Source organism: Arachis stenosperma, chromosome 2, assembly GCF_014773155.1.
Source record: "Arachis stenosperma cultivar V10309 chromosome 2, arast.V10309.gnm1.PFL2, whole genome shotgun sequence".
Lineage (NCBI taxonomy): Eukaryota > Viridiplantae > Streptophyta > Magnoliopsida > Fabales > Fabaceae > Arachis > Arachis stenosperma.
Genome location: NC_080378.1, coordinates 44,281,832 through 44,301,665, shown reverse-complemented (window position 1 = coordinate 44,301,665; position 19,834 = coordinate 44,281,832). Strand labels below are relative to the sequence as shown.

Sequence of the window (19,834 nt, the reverse complement as noted above, 5' to 3'; positions counted from 1 at the left end):
TTTCCTCATTGGGAACTCAATGGAGGTCAGTGCACGCCCATTGAGGTCTTCCTCAGTGGCGTTCACTTCCTCTCCTTCCTCTCCAAATTCGGCCATGTTGATGGCCTTGCACTCTCCTTTTGGATTTTCTTCTGTATTGCTTGGGAGAGTACTAGGAGGGAGTTCAGTAATTTTCTTGCTCAGCTGTCCCACTTGTGCCTCCAAATTCCTAATGGAGGACCTTGTTTCAGTCATGAAACTTTGAGTGGTTTTGATTAGATCAGAGACCATGGTTGCTAAGTCAGAGGGGTTCTGCTTAGAATTCTCTGTCTGTTGCTGAGAAGATGATGGAAAAGGCTTGCCATTGCTAAACCTATTTCTTCCACCATTATTGTTGTTAAAACCTTGTTGAGGTCTTTCTTGATTCTTCCATGAGAAATTTGGGTGATTTCTCCATGAAGAATTATAGGTGTTTCCATAGGGTTCTCCTAGGTAATTCACCTCTTCCATTGAAGGGTTCTCAGGATCATATGCTTCTTCTTCAGATGAAGCATCCTTAGTACTGCTTGGTGCATTTTGCATTCCAGACAGACTTTGAGAAATCAAATTGACTTGTTGAGTCAATATTTTGTTCTGAGCCAGAATGGCATTCAGAGCATCAATCTCAAGAACTCCTTTCTTCTGATTAGTCCCATTGTTCACAGGATTCCTTTCAGAAGTGTACATGAATTGGTTATTTGCAACCATTTCAATTAGCTCTTGAGCTTCTGTAGGCGTCTTCTTCAAATAAAGAGATCCTCCAGCAGAGCTATCCAGAGACATCTTGGATAGTTCAGAGAGACCATCATAGAAAATACCTATGATGCTCCATTCAGAAAGCATGTCAGAAGGACATTTTCTGATCAATTGTTTGTATCTTTCCCATGCTTCATAGAGGGATTCTCCATCCTTCTGTCTGAAGGTTTGGACTTCCACTCTAAGCTTACTCAATTTTTGAGGTGGAAAGAACTTTGCCAAGAAGGCATTGACTAGCTTTTCCCATGAGTCCAGGCTTTCTTTAGGTTGTGAGTCCAACCATGTCCTAGCTCTGTCTCTTACAGCAAAAGGGAATAGCATAAGTCTGTAGACCTCAGGGTCAACCCCATTAGTCTTGACAGTGTCACAGATTTGCAAGAATTCAGCTAAGAACTGATGAGGATCTTCCAGTGGAAGTCCATAGAACTTGCAATTCTGTTGCATTAGAGAAAATAATTGAGGCTTAAGCTCAAAGTTGTTTGCTCCAATGGCAGGGATAGAGATGCTTCTCCCATAGAAGTCGGGAGTAGGTGCAGTAAAGTCACCCAGCACCTTCCTTGCATTGTTGGCATTGTTGTTGTTTTCGGCTGCCATGGGTTCTCCTTCCTTGAAGAATTCGGTCAGGTCCTCTAAAGAGAGTTGTGCTTTGGCTTCTCTTAGCTTTCTCTTCAAGGTCCTCTCAGGTTCAGGGTCAGCTTCAACAAGAATGCCTTTGTCTCTGCTCCTGCTCATAAGAAAGAGAAGAGAAAAAGGGAATGTGGAATCCTCTATGTCACAGTATAGAGATTCCTTGAAGTGTCAGAGGAAAAGAGAAATAGTAAGAAGAAGGAGAAGAAGAATTCGAACTTTAGTTAGATAAGGTTCGAATTGTGCATTTAGAAGGAGTGGTACTCCATAAATAGAAGGATGTGGGAAGGAGGGAAGAGAATTTTCGAAAATTCATTTAAAAGATTTTGAAAACATTTTGAAAATTTGATTGATAGTTTTCGAAAATTGAAAGTGGAAGAGAAATCAAGTGATTTTTGAAAAAGATTTTGAAATTAGAAATTAAAAAGATTTGATTGAAAACTATTTTGAAAAAGATGAGGTTAAAAAGATTTAATTGAAAAGTTATGGTTTTAAAAAGATGTGATTGAGAAGATATGATTTGAAAACAATTTTAAAAGATATGATTTGAAAACAATTTAAAAAGATATGATTTTAAAAATAAATTGATGACTTGCCTAACAAGAAAAGATATGATTCAAACATAAAACCTTCCTTAATAGAAAAGGCAAAAAATGTTCAATCAAATCATTAATTGTTAGTAATTATCTTTGAAAAAGGAAAGAAATTGATTTTGAAAACATTTGATTAAAAAGATATGATTTGAAAAAGATTTGGTTTTGGAAAACTTGAAAAAAATTGATTTGAAAACAAAATCTTCCCCCTAGCACCATCCTGGCGTTAAACGCCCAGAATGGTATACATTCTGGCGTTTAACGCCCAAAATGCTACCTCTTTGGGCGTTAAACGCCCAACCAGGTGCCCTGGCTGGCGTTTAAACGCCAGTCTGCCTTCTTCACTGGGCATTTTTGAATGCTCAGCTTTTTCTGTATAATTCCTCTGCAGTGTGTTCTGAATCTTCAATCCCTTGTATCATTGACTTGAAAAGACACAAATTAAAAATATTTTTGGATTTTTTTTTTTAATAATCAAAATGCAACAAGAATCAAATAACAATGCATGCAAGACACCAAACTTAGTAGTTTGTGTACTACTGACACTAATGAACTGAAAATGCATATGAGACACACAAAATACTCAAGTCAATAGAATTCAAAGATTAGAACACAAAATATATGCATGGATTCGAAAAATGTAACAAAAACATGCATTTGACACCAAACTTAAGATGAGACTCTAGACTCAAACAAGAAATATTTTTGGTTTTTTATGATTTTGTAAATTTTTTTGTATTTTTCGAAAATTAGGTGGAAAAAGAAGGTATCAAAATTCTTAATGAGAATTCCAGGAATCAGTGCAATGCTAGTCTAAGACTCCGGTCCAGGAATTAGACATGGCTTCACAGCCAGCCAAGCTTCTAAAGAAAGCTTCGGTCCAAAACACTAGACATGACCAAAGGTCAGCCAAGCCTTAGCAAATCACTGCTCCAAAAGCAAGATTGGTACGAAATCAACAAGCTCTTGTGGTGATAAGTTGAAACCTCGGTCCAATCAGATTAGACATGGCTTCTCAGCCAGCCAGATTTCAACAAATCATCATGAAACTCTAGAATTCATCTTCAAGAATTTCGAAAAAAAATACCTAATCTAAGCAACAAGATGAACCGTCAGTTGTCCAGCCTGAACAATCCCGGGCAATAACACCAAAAATTGGATGTTGTTGCTGGATCTTGGTACTGATGTTACCACAGGCTTGCTCAAAACTAGAACAATCCCCGGCAACGGCGCCAAAAACTTGGTCGGGCGAAATTGTGAACTATACTTTTTCACAACTCTCATAATCCCTGGTACTGGCTCCAAGAACTTGGTGCGCTTAATACCATGGCATTACACAACTTCGCACAACTAACCAGCAAGTGCACTGGGTCGTCCAAGTAATAAACCTTACGTGAGTAAGGGTCGATCCCACGGAGATTGTTAGTATTGAAGCAAGCTATGGTCATCTTGTAAATCTTAGTCAGGCAAACTCAGATATATATGGTGATGAACGAAAATAACATAGAAGATAAAGATAGTGATACTTATGTAATTCATTGGTAGGAACTTCAGATAAGCGCATGAAGATGCCTTCCCTTCCGTCTCTCTGCTTTCCTACTGTCTTCATCCAACCCTTCTTACTCCTTTCCATGGCAAGCTCGTATAGGGTCTCACTGTTGTCAGCAGCTACCTCCCATCCTCGCAGTGAAAGCTAATGCTCAATACTCTGTCACAGTACGGCCAATCACCGGTTCGGTTCCCTCCCCTACCAGAATAGAATAACTCTTTTGCGTCTGTCACTAACGCCCAGTAGGTTATAGGTTTGAAGCACGTCACAGTCATTCAATCATTGAATCCTACTCAGAATACCACAGACAAGGTTAGACCTTCCGGATTCTCTTGAATGCTGCCATCAGTTCTTGCCTATACCACGAAGACTCTGATCTCACGGAATGGTTGGCTCGTTTGTCAGGCGAGCACTCGGTTGTCAGGCGATCAACCATGCATCGTGCAATCAGGAATCCAAGAGATATTCACTAAGCCTCAGATGCTTGTAGAACAAGAATGGTTGTCAGTCACCTTGTTCATGGGTGAGAATGGTGATGGGCGTCAACCATCACCTTCATCATGTTGAAGAACAAGTGATATCTTGGATAAAGAACAAGCGGAATTTGAATGAAAGAACAATAGTAATTGCATTAATACTCGAGGTACAGCAGAGCTCCACACCTTAATCTATGGTGTGTAGAAACTCCACCGTTGAAAATACATAAGCATAAGGTCTAGGCATGGCCGAATGGCCAGCCTCCCAATCATCTAAGAACTAAAATGTCCAAAGATGATCTAGAGATCTAAAAGTGATCAAAAGATTTTCTATACAATAGTAAAAGGTCCTACTTATAAGAAACTAGTAGCCTAGGGTGTACAGAAATGAGTAAATGACATAAAAATCCTCTTCCGGGCCCACTTGGTGTGTGCTTGGGCTGAGCAATGAAGCAATTTCGTGTAGAGACTCTTCTTGGAGTTAAACGCCAGCTTTGGTGCCAGTTTGGGCGTTTAACTCCCATTTGGGTGCCAGTTCCAGCGTTTAACGCTGGGATTTCTTGAGGTGACTTTGAACGCCGGTTTGGGCCATCAAATCTTGGGCAAAGTATGGACTATTATATATTGCTGGAAAGCCCAGGATGTCTACTTTCCAACGCCGTTAAGAGCGCGCCAATTGGGCTTCTGTAGCTCCAGAAAATCCGCTTCGAATGCAGGGAGGTCAGAATCCAACAGCATCTGCAGTCCTTTTTGGTCTCAGAATCAGATTTTTGCTCAGGTCCCTCAATTTCAGCCGGAAAATACCTGAAATCACAGAAAAACACACAAACTCATAGTAAAGTCCAGAAAAGTGAATTTTAATTAAAAACTAATAAAAATATACTAAAAACTAACTATATCATATCAAAAACATACTAAAAACAATGCCAAAAAGTATACAAATTATCCGCTCATCAACGAGCTTCAAACTCCTGAAGGCTGGGCATTAGTGACAAACGCAAAAGAATCAATGGATTCTATTCCAACCTGATTGAGAACCGACAGATGATTAGCCGTGCTGTGATAGAGCATTTGGACCATTTTCACTGAGAGGATAGGATGTAGCTATCAACCAAGGGTGATGCCTCCAGACGATTAGCCGTGCAGTGACAGCGCATAGGACCATTTTCCCGAGAGGATTAAAAGTAGCCATTGATGATAGTGATGCCCTACATACAGCTTGCCATGGAAAGGAGTAAGAAGGATTGAAGGAAGAGCGAGTAGTAAAGTAGAGTTTCAAGAGGAACACAGCATCTCCATACACCTATCTGAAATTCCCACTATTGATTTACATAAGTATTTCTATCCTTTTTATTTTCTATTTTATTATTAATTTTCGAAACCATTAAACCATTTTAATCTGCCTAACTGAGATTTACAAGGTGACCATAGCTTGCTTCATACCAATAATCTCTGTGGGATCGACCCTTACTCACGTAAGGTTTATTACTTGGACGACCCAGTACACTTGCTGGTTAGTTGAACGGAGTTGTGAATTCAACCAGTGCCATAATAATGATTTCATACAAATACAAAGAACATGGATCACAATTTCGTCCACCATAGGGATTGTGTGTCTAGTACTAATCCAGCACCACTCCAGCATAACTTTTGGCTATGCACCCTTTTCACGTCGATTACCAGGTCACGCGGACGCGTGGGAGGCATGTTTTCCATGTGACGCAGACGCGTCAGTAACGTGGTCGCGTGGGGCGATTTGTGCCACGGGCATGCCTCCAGCCACGCTCTTGCGTGACTCTCTGTTTAATTTCTTTTCTTCCTAATTCACTTGCGACGCGGACGCGTCAGCGACGTTGCCGCGTCGCGTGCGTGCTTTTCTTTTTTTTTTTTGCAAAATGCAGAATGCTGATGCTGATGTTATGAATAATTCCAGGTTCAATAAAAATTCAAAAAACAGACTAAAATTAAAACTAAAAAGGGAACGATCATACCATGGTGGGTTGTCTCCCATCGAGCACTTTTAGTTAAAGTCCTTAAGTTGGACATTTGGCGAGCTCCTTGTCATGGCGGCTTGTGCTTGAACTCATCCTGAAACTTCCACCAATGCTTGGACTTCCAATAAGCTCTATCAATACTAAGTAAATTTACCAAGCGTTGATGAAGTTCTCCACAAGCTTTGAGCTCCCAAAGTTGATCCTCATATATTCCTGGATCCTAAATCTTGTTTCTACACCCATCTTCAAGTTGATTATCATGATTCCATCCAGGTGGCAAGCAGTCTGAATTTTCACTGAAATGGCCAAACAACTTCCTAGACCCATTTAGTTGAGCTCTATACCAACCTTTGCGTTTAAACTTTGAGCTTCCAACTATAATGAACCTTACAGGATAATTCTTACCACTGACCATCTTCCTTTTACTCTTAATGCCACAAAGAGCTCTAAGTTGACCATCCGTCTCCAGTAGCCCGTATTCAAGTGGAATTAGAAAGCTAAGGGGTATGAATTTTACCCACTTGAATATTGTGAAGGATGATGGCAACTTAGGGGGAGGTGTTTCTAATGAACGTGCAAGCTCCACTCCCTTGTGCTCTTCTTCGACATCTTCCACCTCTTTGCAATCTTCTTCAATATCAACCTCTTCCTCTTGGTGGATTTCTTCTAATTCAATCTCTTCTTCATTGTTCACCAAGGACATGGGAGGTTGTGCTTCTTCTTCTTTCATCTCCATGTCAAGTCCAATGGGAGAGGACACAAATATAGATAAGAATTCATCAATGATCGAATCCATCTCTTGACCATCCCCTTCAAAGTCTTCAATCATGAGATGCCTTGGAGGTTGTACACCCTCCTCAACATCAGCTTTAAACGTCTTTGAAGGAGGCTCTATAACTGGACTTTCCCATGGAGGTTTAGCATCTCCTAAGTCTTCAACCACTGCCTCCTCTTTTTCTTCAATAATTTCGGCTTCCTCCACTTGTTCCAGTACAAAGTCATGCTCCTTATTGTCTACTGGAGTTTCTAGTGTCTCCTTCATGCTACGTTCTTCATTAGATTCTCTACATGAAGCCATGGGGGTTCCTTGAGTGTCCGAACGTCTGGAAGGTAATTGATTTATTGCTTGCTGGTGTGCAAAATTGTGATCACTACTTTTCACAACTCAAATAATCCCTAGTAATGGCCCCAAGAACTTGGTGCTCAATACCATGGCATAAACACAACTTTGCACAACTAACCAGCAAGTGCACTGGGTCGTCCAAGTAATAAACCTTACGCGAGTAAGGGTCGATCCCACGGAGATTGTTGGTATGAAGCAAGCTATGGTCACCTTGTAAATCTTAGTCAGGCAGACTCAAATGGGTATAGTGGTATACGAATAAAGCATAAAGATAAAGATAGAGGTACTTATGTAATTCATTGGTAGGAACTTCAGATAAGCGTATAAAGATGCCTTCCCTTCCGTCTCTCTGCTTTCCTACTGTCTTCATCCAATCCTTCTTACTCCTTTCCATGGCAAGCTTATGCAAGGGTTTCACCGTTGTCAGTGGCTACCTCCCATCCTCTCAGTGAAAACGTTCCTATGCTCTGTCACAGCATAGGCTAATCAGCTGTCGGTTCTCGGTCAGGCCGGAATAGAATCCAGTGATTCTTTTGCATCTGTCACTAACGCCCCGCCTGCTAGGAATTTGAAGCACGTCACAGTCATTCAATCATTGAATCCTACTCAGAATACCACAGACAAGGTTAGACCTTCCGGATTCTCTTGAATGCCGCCATCAGTTCTCGCCTATACCACGAAGACTCTGATCTCACGGAATGGCTGGCTCGTTTGTTAGGCGAGCACTCGGTTGTCAGGCGATCAACCATGCATCGTGTATCAGGAATCCAAGAGATATTCACTAGAGCCTTGGTTGCTTGTAGAACAGAAGTGGTTGTCAGTCACTTTGTTCATAAGTGAGAATGATGATGAGTGTCACGGATCATCACATTCATCAAGTTGAAGAACAAGTGATATCTTGGACAAAGAACAAGCGGAATTGAATAGAAGAACAATAGTAATTGCATTAATACTCGAGGTACAGCAGAGCTCCACACCTTAATCTATGGTGTGTAGAAACTCCACCGTTGAAAATACATAAGAACAAGGTCTAGGCATGGCCGAATGGCCAGCCTCCCAATGATCTAAGATAGCATAAAATGAAGATAGCTACCCAGATATCTCAATACAATAGTAAAAGGTCCTATTTATAGAAAACTAGTAGCCTAGGGTGTACAGAGATGAGTAAATGACATAAAAATCCACTTCCGGGCCCACTTGGTGTGTGCTTGGGCTGAGCAATGAAGCAATTTCGTGTAGAGACTCTTCTTGGAGTTAAACGCCAGCTTTTATGCCAGTTTGGGCGTTTAACTCCCATTTTGGTGCCAGTTCCGGCGTTTAACGCTGGAATTCCTGAGGGTGACTTTGAACGCCGGTTTGGGCCATCAAATCTTGGGCAAAGTATGGACTATCATATATTTCTGGAAAGCCCAGGATGTCTACTTTCCAACGCCGTTGAGAGCGCACCAATTGGGCTTCTGTAGCTCCAGAAAATCCACTTCGAGTGCAGGAAGGTCAGAATCCAACAGCATCTGCAGTCCTTTTCAGTCTCTGAATCAGATTTTTGCTCAGGTCCCTCAATTTCAGCCAGAAAATACCTGAAATCACAGAAAAACACACAAACTCATAGTTAAGTCCAGAAAAGTGAATTTTAACTAAAAACTAATAAAAATATACTAAAAACTAACTAGATCATACTAAAAACATACTAAAAATAATGCCAAAAAGCGTACAAATTATCCGCTCATCACAACACCAAACTTAAATTGTTGCTTGTCCCCAAGCAACTAAAAATCAAATAAGATAAAAAGAAGAGAATATGCAATGAATTCCAAAAACATCTATGAAGATCAGTATTAATTAGATGAGCGGGGCTTTTAGCTTTTTGCCTCTGAATAGTTTTGGCATCTCACTCTATCCTTTGCAACTCAGAATGATTGGCTTCTTTAGGAACTTAGAATCCAGATAGTGTTATTGATTCTCCTAGTTAAGTATGATGATTCTTGAACACAGCTACTTTATGAGTCTTGGCCGTGGCCCAAAGCACTCTGTCTTCCAGTATTACCACCGGATACATACATGCCACAGACACATAATTGGGTGAACCTTTTCAGATTGTGACTCAGCTTTGCTAGAGTCCCCAATTAGAGGTGTCCAGGGTTCTTAAGCACACTCTTTTTGCCTTGGATCACAACTTTATTCTTTCTTTTTCTTTCTTTTTTTCTTTCTTCTCTCTTTTTTTTTTCGATTTTTTTTGTATTCACTGCTTTTTCTTGCTTCAAGAATCATTTTTATGATTTTTCAGATCCTCAGTAACATGTCTCCTTTTTCATCATTCTTTCAAGAGCCAACATTCATGAACCACAAATTCAAAAGACATATGCACTGTTTAAGCATACATTCAGAAGACAAAAAATATTGCCACCACATCAAAATAATTAAACTGTTATAAAATTCAAAATTCATGCAATTCTTTTTCTTTTTCAATTTAAGAACATTTGTTTATTTAAGAAAGGTGATGGATTCATAGGACATTCATAACTTTAAGGCATAGACACTAAGACACTAATGATCACAAGACACAAACATGGACAAACATAAGCATTAATTTTCGAAAAACAGAAAATAAAGAACAAGGAAATTAAAGAACGGGTCCACCTTAGTGATGGCGGCTCTTTCTTCCTCTTGAAGATCCTATGGAGTGCTTGAGCTCCTCAATGTCTCTTCCTTGTCTTTGTTGTTCCTCTCACATGATTCTTTGATCTTCTCAAATTTCATGGAGGATGATGGAATGTTCTTGGTGCTCCACCCTTAGTTGTCCCATGTTGGAACTCAGTTCTCCTAGGGAGGTGTTCAGTTGCTCCCAATAGTTTTGTGGAGGAAAGTGCATCCCTTGAGGCATCTCAGGGATCTCATGATGAGAGGGGTCTCTTGTGTGTTCCATCATTTTCTTAGTGATGGGCTTATCCTCATCAATTTCCACTTCTTCTCCAATCATGATGCTATGAATCATGATGGCCTGGTCTAGAGTAACTTCGGACCGGTTGCTAGTGGGAATGACTGAGCGTTGGATAAACTCCAACCATCCTCTAGCCACGGGTTTGAGGTCATGCCTTCTCAATTGAACTGGCTTCCCTCTTGAATCTCTCTTCCATTGGGCGCCCTCTTCACAAATGTCAGTGAGGACTTGGTCCAACCTTTGATCAAAGTTGACCCTTCTAGTGTAAGGATGTTCATCTCCTTGCATCATGGGCAAATTGAATGCCAACCTTACACTTTCCGGACTAAAATCTAAGTATTTCCCCCGAACCATAGTAAGATAATTCTTTGAATTCGGGTTCACACTTTGATCATGGTTCTTGGTGATCCATGCATTGGCATAGAACTCTTGAACCATCAAGATTCCGACTTGTTGAATGGGGTTGGTAAGGACTTCCCAACCTCTTCTTCGGATCTCATGTCGGATCTCCGGATATTCACTCTTTTTGAGTGAAAAAGGGACCTCAGGGATCACCTTCTTCAAGGCCACAACTTCATAGAAGTGGTCTTGATGCACCCTTGAGATGAATCTCTCCATCTCCCATGACTCGGAGGTAGAAGCTTTTGCCTTCCCTTTCCTCTTTCTAGAGGTTTCTCCGGCCTTGGATGCCATAAATGGTTATGGAAAAACGAAAAAGCAACGCTTTTACCACACCAAACTTAAAAGGTTTGCTCGTCCTCGAGCAAAAGAAGAAAGAAGAGAGTAGAAGAAGAAGAAATGAGGAAGAAGGGAATGGCTTTTGTGTTCGGCCAAAGAGGGGGAGAAGTGGTGTTTAGGTTGTGTGAAAATGAAGGGGTGAAGAAGGGTATATATAGGAGAGGGGGGCTCATGGTTCGGTCATGTATGGGTGGGTTTGGGTGGGAAAGTGGTTTGAATTTAAATGGTGAGGTAGGTAGGGTTTTATGAAGGATGGATGTGAGTGATGAAGAGAAGATGGGATTTGATAGGTGAAGGGTTTTTGGGGAAGAGGTATTGAGGTGATTGGTGAATGAGTGAAGAAGAGAGAGAGTGGTGGGGTTAGTGGGGATCCTGTGGGGTCCACAGATCCTGTGGTGTCAAGGAAAAGTCATCCCTGCACCAAATGGCATGCAAAATCACGTTTTGAGCCAATTCTGGCGTTAAACGCCGGGCTGGTGCCCATTTCTGGTGTTTAACGCCAAGTTCTTGCCCTTTTCTGGCGTTTAACGCCAGTCTGGTGCCCCTTTCTGGCGTTAAACACCCAGAATGGTGCCAGACTGGGCGTTAAACGCCCAACTGCTACTCTTACTGGCGTTTAAACGCCAGTAAGTTCTTCCTCCAGGGTGTGCTGTTTTTCTTCCTGTTTTTCATTCTGTTTTTGCTTTTTCAATTGATTTTGTGACTTCTCATGATCATCAACCTACAAAAAACATAAAATAACAAAAGAAAATAGATAACATATAACATTGGGTTGCCTCCCAACAAGCGCTTCTTTAATGTCAGTAGCTTGACAGATGGCTCTCATGGAGCCTCACATTTTCTCAGAGCAATGTTGGAACCTCCCAACACCAAACTTAGAGTTTGAATGTGGGGGTTCAACACCAAACTTAGAGTTTGGTTGTGGCCTCCCAACACCAAACTTAGAGTTTGACTGTGGGGGCTCTGTTTGACTCTGATTTGAGAGAAGCTCTTCATGCTTCCTCTCCATGGTGACAGAGGGATATCCTTGAGCCTTAAACACAAAGGATTCTTCATTCACTTGAATGATCAGTTCACCTCTATCAACATCAATCACAGCCTTTGCTGTGGCTAGGAAGGGTCTGCCAAGGATGATGGTTTCATCCATGCACTTCCCAGTCTCTAGGACTATGAAATCAGCAGGGATGTAATGGTCTTCAATCTTCACCAAAACATCCTCTACAAGTCCATGAGCTTGTTTTCTTGAGTTGTCTGCCATCTCTAATGAGATTCTTGCAGCTTGCACCTCAAAGATCCCTAGCTTCTCCATTACAGAGAGAGGCATGAGGTTTACACTTGACCCTAAGTCACACAGAGCCTTCTTGAAGGTCATGGTGCCTATGGTACAAGGTATTGAAAACTTCCCAGGATCTTGTCTCTTTTGAGGTAATTTCTGCCTAGACAAGTCATCCAGTTCTTTGGTGAGCAAAGGAGGTTCATTCTCCTAAGTCTCATTTCCAAATAACTTGTCATTTAGCTTCATGATTGCTCCAAGGTATTTAGCAACTTGCTCTTCAGTGACATACTCATCCTCTTCAGAGGAAGAATACTCATCAGAGCTCATGAAAGGCAGAAGTAAGTCCAATGGAATCTCTATGGTCTCATTTTGAGCTTCGGATTCCCATGTTTCCTCATTGGGAACTCAATGGAGGTCAGTGCACGCCCATTGAGGTCTTCCTCAGTGGCGTTCACTTCCTCTCCTTCCTCTCCAAATTTGGCCATGTTGATGGCCTTGCACTCTCCTTTGGATTTCTTCTATATTGCTTGGGAGAGTACTAGGAGGGAGTTCAGTAATTTTCTTGCTCAGCTGTCCCACTTGTGCCTCCAAATTCCTAATGGAGGACCTTGTTTCAGTCATGAAACTTTGAGTGGTTTTGATTAGATCAGAGACCATGGTTGCTAAGTCAGAGGGGTTCTGCTTAGAATTCTCTGTCTGTTGCTGAGAAGATGATGGAAAAGGCTTGCCATTGCTAAACCTATTTCTTCCACCATTATTGTTGTTAAAACCTTGTTGAGGTCTTTCTTGATTCTTCCATGAGAAATTTGGGTGATTTCTCCATGAAGAATTATAGGTGTTTCCATAGGGTTCTCCTAGGTAATTCACCTCTTCCATTGAAGGGTTCTCAGGATCATATGCTTCTTCTTCAGATGAAGCATCCTTAGTACTGCTTGGTGCATTTTGCATTCCAGACAGACTTTGAGAAATCAAATTGACTTGTTGAGTCAATATTTTGTTCTGAGCCAGAATGGCATTCAGAGCATCAATCTCAAGAACTCCTTTCTTCTGATTAGTCCCAATGTTCACAGGATTCCTTTCAGAAGTGTACATGAATTGGTTATTTGCAACCATTTCAATTAGCTCTTGAGCTTCTGTAGGCGTCTTCTTCAAATAAAGAGATCCTCCAGCAGAGCTATCCAGAGACATCTTGGATAGTTCAGAGAGACCATCATAGAAAATACCTATGATGCTCCATTCAGAAAGCATGTCAGAAGGACATTTTCTGATCAATTGTTTGTATCTTTCCCATGCTTCATAGAGGGATTCTCCATCCTTCTGTCTGAAGGTTTGGACTTCCACTCTAAGCTTACTCAATTTTTGAGGTGGAAAGAACTTTGCCAAGAAGGCATTGACTAGCTTTTCCCATGAGTCCAGGCTTTCTTTAGGTTGTGAGTCCAACCATGTCCTAGCTCTGTCTCTTACAGCAAAAGGGAATAGCATAAGTCTGTAGACCTCAGGGTCAACCCCATTAGTCTTGACAGTGTCACAGATTTGCAAGAATTCAGCTAAGAACTGATGAGGATCTTCCAGTGGAAGTCCATAGAACTTGCAATTCTGTTGCATTAGAGAAACTAATTGAGGCTTAAGCTCAAAGTTGTTTGCTCCAATGGCAGGGATAGAGATGCTTCTCCCATAGAAGTCGGGAGTAGGTGCAGTAAAGTCACCCAGCACCTTCCTTGCATTGTTTGCATTGTTGTTGTTTTCGGCTGCCATGTCTTCTTCTTCTTTGAAGATTTCTGTTAGGTCCTCTGTAGAGAATTGTGCCTTAGCTTCTCTTAGCTTTCGCTTCAAGGTCCTTTCAGGTTCAGGGTCAGCTTCAACAAGAATGCCTTTGTCTCTGCTCCTGCTCATATGAAAGAGAAGAGAACAAGAAAATGTGGAATCCTCTATGTCACAGTATAGAGATTCCTTAAGGTGTCAGAAGAACAGAAAAATAGAAGAAAGAGGTAGAAGAATTCGAACTAAATCAGAGAGAGTTCGAATTGTGCATTGAGAAGGAGTGGTACTCCATAAATAAAAGGATGTGGGAAGAGGGGAAGAGAATTTTCGAAAATTAATTAAAAAGTTTTTAAAATCATTTTGAAAAATTGATTGATAATTTTCGAAAACTCACAGTGGAAAAGGAATCAAGTGATTTTTGAAAAAGATTTTGAAATTAGAAGTCAAAAAGATTTGATTGAAAACTATTTTGAAAAAGATGTGGTTAAGAAGATATGATTGGTTTAAAAACATGTGATTGAGAAGATATGATTTGAAAACAATTTTAAAAAGATTTGATTTTAAAAATTAATAACTTGGCTATCAAGAAAAGATATGATTCAAACATTAAACCTTTCTCAACAGAAAAGGCAACATACTTGAAATGTTGAATCAAATCATTAATTGATAGCAAGTATCTTTGAAAAAGGAAAGAAATTGATTTTAAAAACATTTGATTGAAAAGATATGATTTGAAAAAGATTTGATTTTGAAAAACTTTGAAAACTTGAAAAAAAATTGATTTGAAAACAAAATCCTCCCCCTTGTGCCATCCTGGCGTTAAACGCCCAGAATGGTGCACATTCTGGCGTTTAACGCCCAATGCACTACCTTTTTGGGCGTTAAACGCCCAACTAGGCACCCTGGCTGGCGTTTAAACGCCAGTCTATCCTTCTTCACTGGGCGTTTTGAACGCCCAGCTTTTTCTGTGTAATTCCTCTGCTGCATGTTCTGAATCTTCAGTTCCCTGTACTATTGACTTGAAAATAGAACCAAGATCAAATAAACAATACATGCAAGACACCAAACTTAAAATTAGACACTAGACTCAAATAAGAAACATAAAATCTTTTTGGTTTTTTTTGTGGTTTTGTAAATTTTTTTGTGTTTTTCGAAAATTATATGGAAATAGAAAATAAAAGTTTCAGAATTCTTAATTTGGATTCCAGGAATCATTGCAATGCTAGTCTAAGACTCCGGTCCAGGAATTAGACATGGCTTCACAGCCAGCCAAGCTTTCAAAGAAAGCTTCGGTCCAAAACTCTAGACATGGCCAATGGCCAGCCAAGCCTCAGCAGATCATTGCTCCAATAGCAAGATTGATAGAGATCAACAAGCTCTTGTGATGATCAGTTGAAACCTCGGTCCAATAAGATTAGACATGGCTTCTCAGCCAGCCAGATTTCAACAGATTATCATGAAACACTAGAATTCATTCTTAAGAACTCTGAAAAAAAATACCTAATCTAAGCAACAAGATGAACCGTCAGTTGTCCATACACAAAACAATCCCCGGCAACGGCGCCAAAAACTTGGTGTGCGAAATTGTGATCACTACTTTTCACAACTCAAATAATCCCTAGTAATGGCCCCAAGAACTTGGTGCTCAATACCATGGCATAAACACAACTTTGCACAACTAACCAGCAAGTGCACTGGGTCGTCCAAGTAATAAACCTTACGCGAGTTAGGGTCGATCCCACGGAGATTGTTGGTATGAAGCAAGCTATGGTCACCTTGTAAATCTTAGTCAGGCAGACTCAAATGGGTATAGTGGTATACGAATAAAGCATAAAGATAAAGATAGAGGTACTTATGTAATTCATTGGTAGGAACTTCAGATAAGCGTATGAAGATGCCTTCCCTTCCGTCTCTCTGCTTTCCTACTGTCTTCATCCAATCCTTCTTACTCCTTTCCATGGCAAGCTTATGCAAGGGTTTCACAGTTGTCAGTGGCTACGTCCCATCCTCTCAGTGAAAATGTTCCTATGCTCTGTCACAGCATAGGCTAATCAGCTGTCGGTTCTCGGTCAGGCCGGAATAGAATCCAGTGATTCTTTTGCGTCTGTCACTAACGCCCCGCCTGCTAGGAGTTTGAAGCACGTCACAGTCATTCAATCATTGAATCCTACTCAGAATACCACAGACAAGGTTAGACCTTCCGAATTCTCTTGAATGCCGCCATCAGTTCTCGCCTATACCACGAAGACTCTGATCTCACGGAATGGCTGGCTCGTTTGTCAGGCGAGCACTCGGTTGTCAGGCGATCAACCATGCATCGTGTATCAGGAATCCAAGAGATATTCACTAAAGCCTTGGTTGCTTGTAGAACAGAAGTGGTTGTCAGTCACTTTGTTCATAAGTGAGAATGATGATGACTGTCACGGATCATCACATTCATCAAGTTGAAGAACAAGTGATATCTTGGACAAAGAACAAGCGGAATTGAATAGAAGAACAATAGTAATTGCATTAATACTCGAGGTACAGCAGAGCTCCACACCTTAATCTATGGTGTGTAGAAACTCCACCGTTGAAAATACATAAGAACAAGGTCTAGGCATGGCCGAATGGCCAGCCTCCCAATGATCTAAGATAGCATAAAATGAAGATAGCTACCCAGATATCTCAATACAATAGTAAAAGGTCCTACTTATAGAAAACTAGTAGCCTAGGGTGTACAGAGATGAGTAAATGACATAAAAATCCACTTCCGGGCCCACTTGTTGTGTGCTTGGGCTGAGCAATGAAGCAATTTCGTGTAGAGACTCTTCTTGGAGTTAAACGCCAGCTTTTATGCCAGTTTGGGCGTTTAACTCCCATTTTGGTGCCAGTTCCGGCGTTTAACGCTGGAATTCCTGAGGGTGACTTTGAACGCCGGTTTGGGCCATCAAATCTTGGGCAAAGTATGGATTATCATATATTGCTGGAAAGCCCAGGATGTCTACTTTCCAACGCCGTTGAGAGCGCACCAATTGGGCTTCTATAGCTCCAGAAAATCCACTTCGAGTGCAGGGAGGTCAGAATCCAACAGCATCTGCAGTCCTTTTCAGTCTCTGAATCAGATTTTTGCTCAGGTCCCTCAATTTCAGCCAGAAAATACCTGAAATCACAGAAAAACACACAAACTCATAGTAAAGTCCAGAAAAGTGAATTTTAACTAAAAACTAATAAAAATATACTAAAAACTAACTAGATCATACTAAAAATATACTAAAAACAATGCCAAAAAGCGTACAAATTATCCGCTCATCACTTGCTCCAATTGATGAAGGGTTGCATGAAATTGATCTATTGTTTCCTTGAGATGATCCTTTGACTCTTGTTCCATATCAATAGCATAATTGGGATCATCTTGCTCTCGGATTGATGGATGTGGGTGCTCTTCCATGGATGGTGGTGATGGGATGGGTGGTGATGGAATGGGTGGATCATTATGTGGTTGGAAAGGAAGTGCACCAGAGCTTGAGGGTTGATTGTTGAAGGTATTTGGTGGTCCGATTTGGGTGGCGAGAGCTTGTATAGTAGAGTTTAGATCAGCAAATGCTTTTTCCATGGAGGTTTGGGGTGGATAGGAGGGTTCATTTGTTGGGAGAAAGGGTTCATGGTAGGAAGGTGGTTCATCTTGATAATGATAAGGAGATGGTGTATATTGAGGTGGTGGTTCTGTGTATGGTTCATTTGGCTCATAAGGTGGTTGGTATGGTGGATACGGGTTAGGGTCATATGGGGGTGAATGGTGGAAAGGGGCTTGTGAGTATGGTGGTTCAAAATTATATTAAGGAGGAGGGGGTTCATAGGCATATGGTGGGTCTTGTTGGTAAACTACAAGGGGGTCCACCATATCTATCATCTTGGTATGCATCGTAGAATGGTCTTTATCCATGATAACCTAGAAGGTGTTGTTGCCTAAAGGTTGATCAGATCCTCTTGGCTCCGTCCATCTTTGATTGCTTTGACCTTGATGCATATTCTTGTTTTCGCTTCCTCTTTCTGCAACATAGTTGTAACCAGACTCATAGCCAAAGGGGTGAAAGTTCATAGTAGTAGAAGAAAATAAAAACAAAAACTAACAAAAAGAAAATATTTTGAAAAAGATATAATTTTTGAAAAAAAATTTGAACTTTGAAAAATAAGATAAGATAAGATAAAAAAATTTTTTAAAATAAAAATCTGAATTTTTTTTGAAAAAAATTATTTACAATAACCAATAATAAGGCACACGTTTGCAATTCCCCGGCAACGGCGCCATTTTGAAGAACTGGAGATTGATGGTTTAGAAGTTATAGTAAACTCTCATTGTAAGTATAGTCACTAAACCAAGCAATCAACCTTTCTTACAAACGTTTTCGTTGTCACAAGTAACAAACCCCTAAATAAACTGATAACCGAAGTATTCAAACCTCGGGTCATCTTCTCAAGAAACTGCAGGGAAGTATGTCCTTATTATTGGTTATGAAGATTGTAAATCGGGGTTTTAAAGATGAGGAACAAGTAATTTTAAATTGCTATTAAAATAAGTAAAAGCCTGTAAAATAAATAAATAACTGTAAAACACACTTTTGGCAAGGTATGAGAAATTGGAAGTCCTATCCTAGTTATCCTTATCAATGATGATGAAAATTGAACCTTAATTCTACTTAGTTAACCTTTGCTAGTGCAAGGGAAGGTCAAGTGACTAATTTGTTTGATCTTCAAATCCTAGTTAATTCCTAGAAAAAGATTGGGATTATTGAAGTTCAAGCTAATTAGCAAAGATAACAATTATCGATCACGTTGAGTCTAATAACTACTGAGTTACTGATTTCTTAACAAAAGCCAAGAATGTAGAAAGCTAAATTAGAATCATATATCTGAAAACATCTCAATAATGTGTATTAAATAAGAAAATCAATCCTAATATGAAAAGTTCATAAGCCAATTGGGCAACACAAATCAGATACAAATGAAAGCATCAGAGTAAATAAAAGTGGAAGAGAAACATAAATTATTGAACATGATGAAGAGTTGAAATAAATCCTAATATCTAAAAATCCTAATTTCTAAATCCTAAGAGAGAGGCGAGAGCCTCTCTCTCTAGAATCTACATCTAAAACCTCAAATTGTGAGTAATGATTGAATGATGAATGAACGATCTGATTCTGCTCCACTCCCAGCCTCTAATATGTGTTTTCTAGGTCGAGAACTGGGTCAAAAATAGCCCAGAAGTCACTCTCAGCACTTTTGGTCCGTACAGGTCGCGGGAAAGTGACGCGGAGGCGTCGTCCACGCGTTCGCGCGGGATGCAATTCGCAAATGCGACGCGGGCGCGTCATTCACGCATTTGCACCGCATAAATTCGGGACAGCTATGGCAAATTATATATCGTTGCGAAGCCCCAGATGTTAGCTTTCCAATGCAAGTAGAACAGCATCATTTGGACCTCTGTATCTCAAGTTATGACCGTTTGAGTGTGAAGAGGCAGGCTGGATTGCTTAGCAATTTCTTCAACTTCTTGTATTCCTTCCACTTTTGCATGCTTCCTTTCCATTCTCTGAGTCATTCTTGCCCTGTAATCTCTGAAATCACTTAACATACATATCAAGGCATCTAATGATAATAAGAGAGGATTAATATTAGCAAATATAAGGCCAAAGAAGCATGTTTTCAATAATAGCACAAAATCAAGAAGGAGAATGTAAACCCATGCAAATAGTATGAATAAGTGGGTAAAGAGTTGATAAAAACCACTCAATTGAGCACAAGATAAATCATAAAATAGTGGTTTATCAACAGGCCCATCATTAAGAAGAGGATAGAGCAAACTAGAGAGCATGCACATGAGCCTGTACAACCGCCTCAGCATGAGATTCTTTAGATGCCTCAAAGGATGTATTTTTCTCCTCAAAGCTATTGGGATCAATAGCATACTACCATGGGAGAATTAAGCTCTAACATGAATCAATT

At 40.3% G+C, this 19,834-nt stretch overlaps 2 non-coding genes across 2 annotated transcripts; both read left to right on the top strand.

Annotated features, from left to right (window-relative positions):
- The first annotated feature begins 855 nt into the window (after positions 1 to 855).
- On the top strand, positions 856 to 963 carry LOC130964009 (small nucleolar RNA R71). Its single transcript, XR_009080123.1, has one exon. It is a non-coding gene; the product is annotated as a small nucleolar RNA R71 (small nucleolar RNA).
- A 12,367-nt stretch (positions 964 to 13,330) lies between these two features.
- LOC130963997 (small nucleolar RNA R71) lies at positions 13,331 to 13,438 on the top strand. The gene has a single exon (XR_009080112.1). It is a non-coding gene; the product is annotated as a small nucleolar RNA R71 (small nucleolar RNA).
- Positions 13,439 to 19,834: the final 6,396 nt, after the last annotated feature.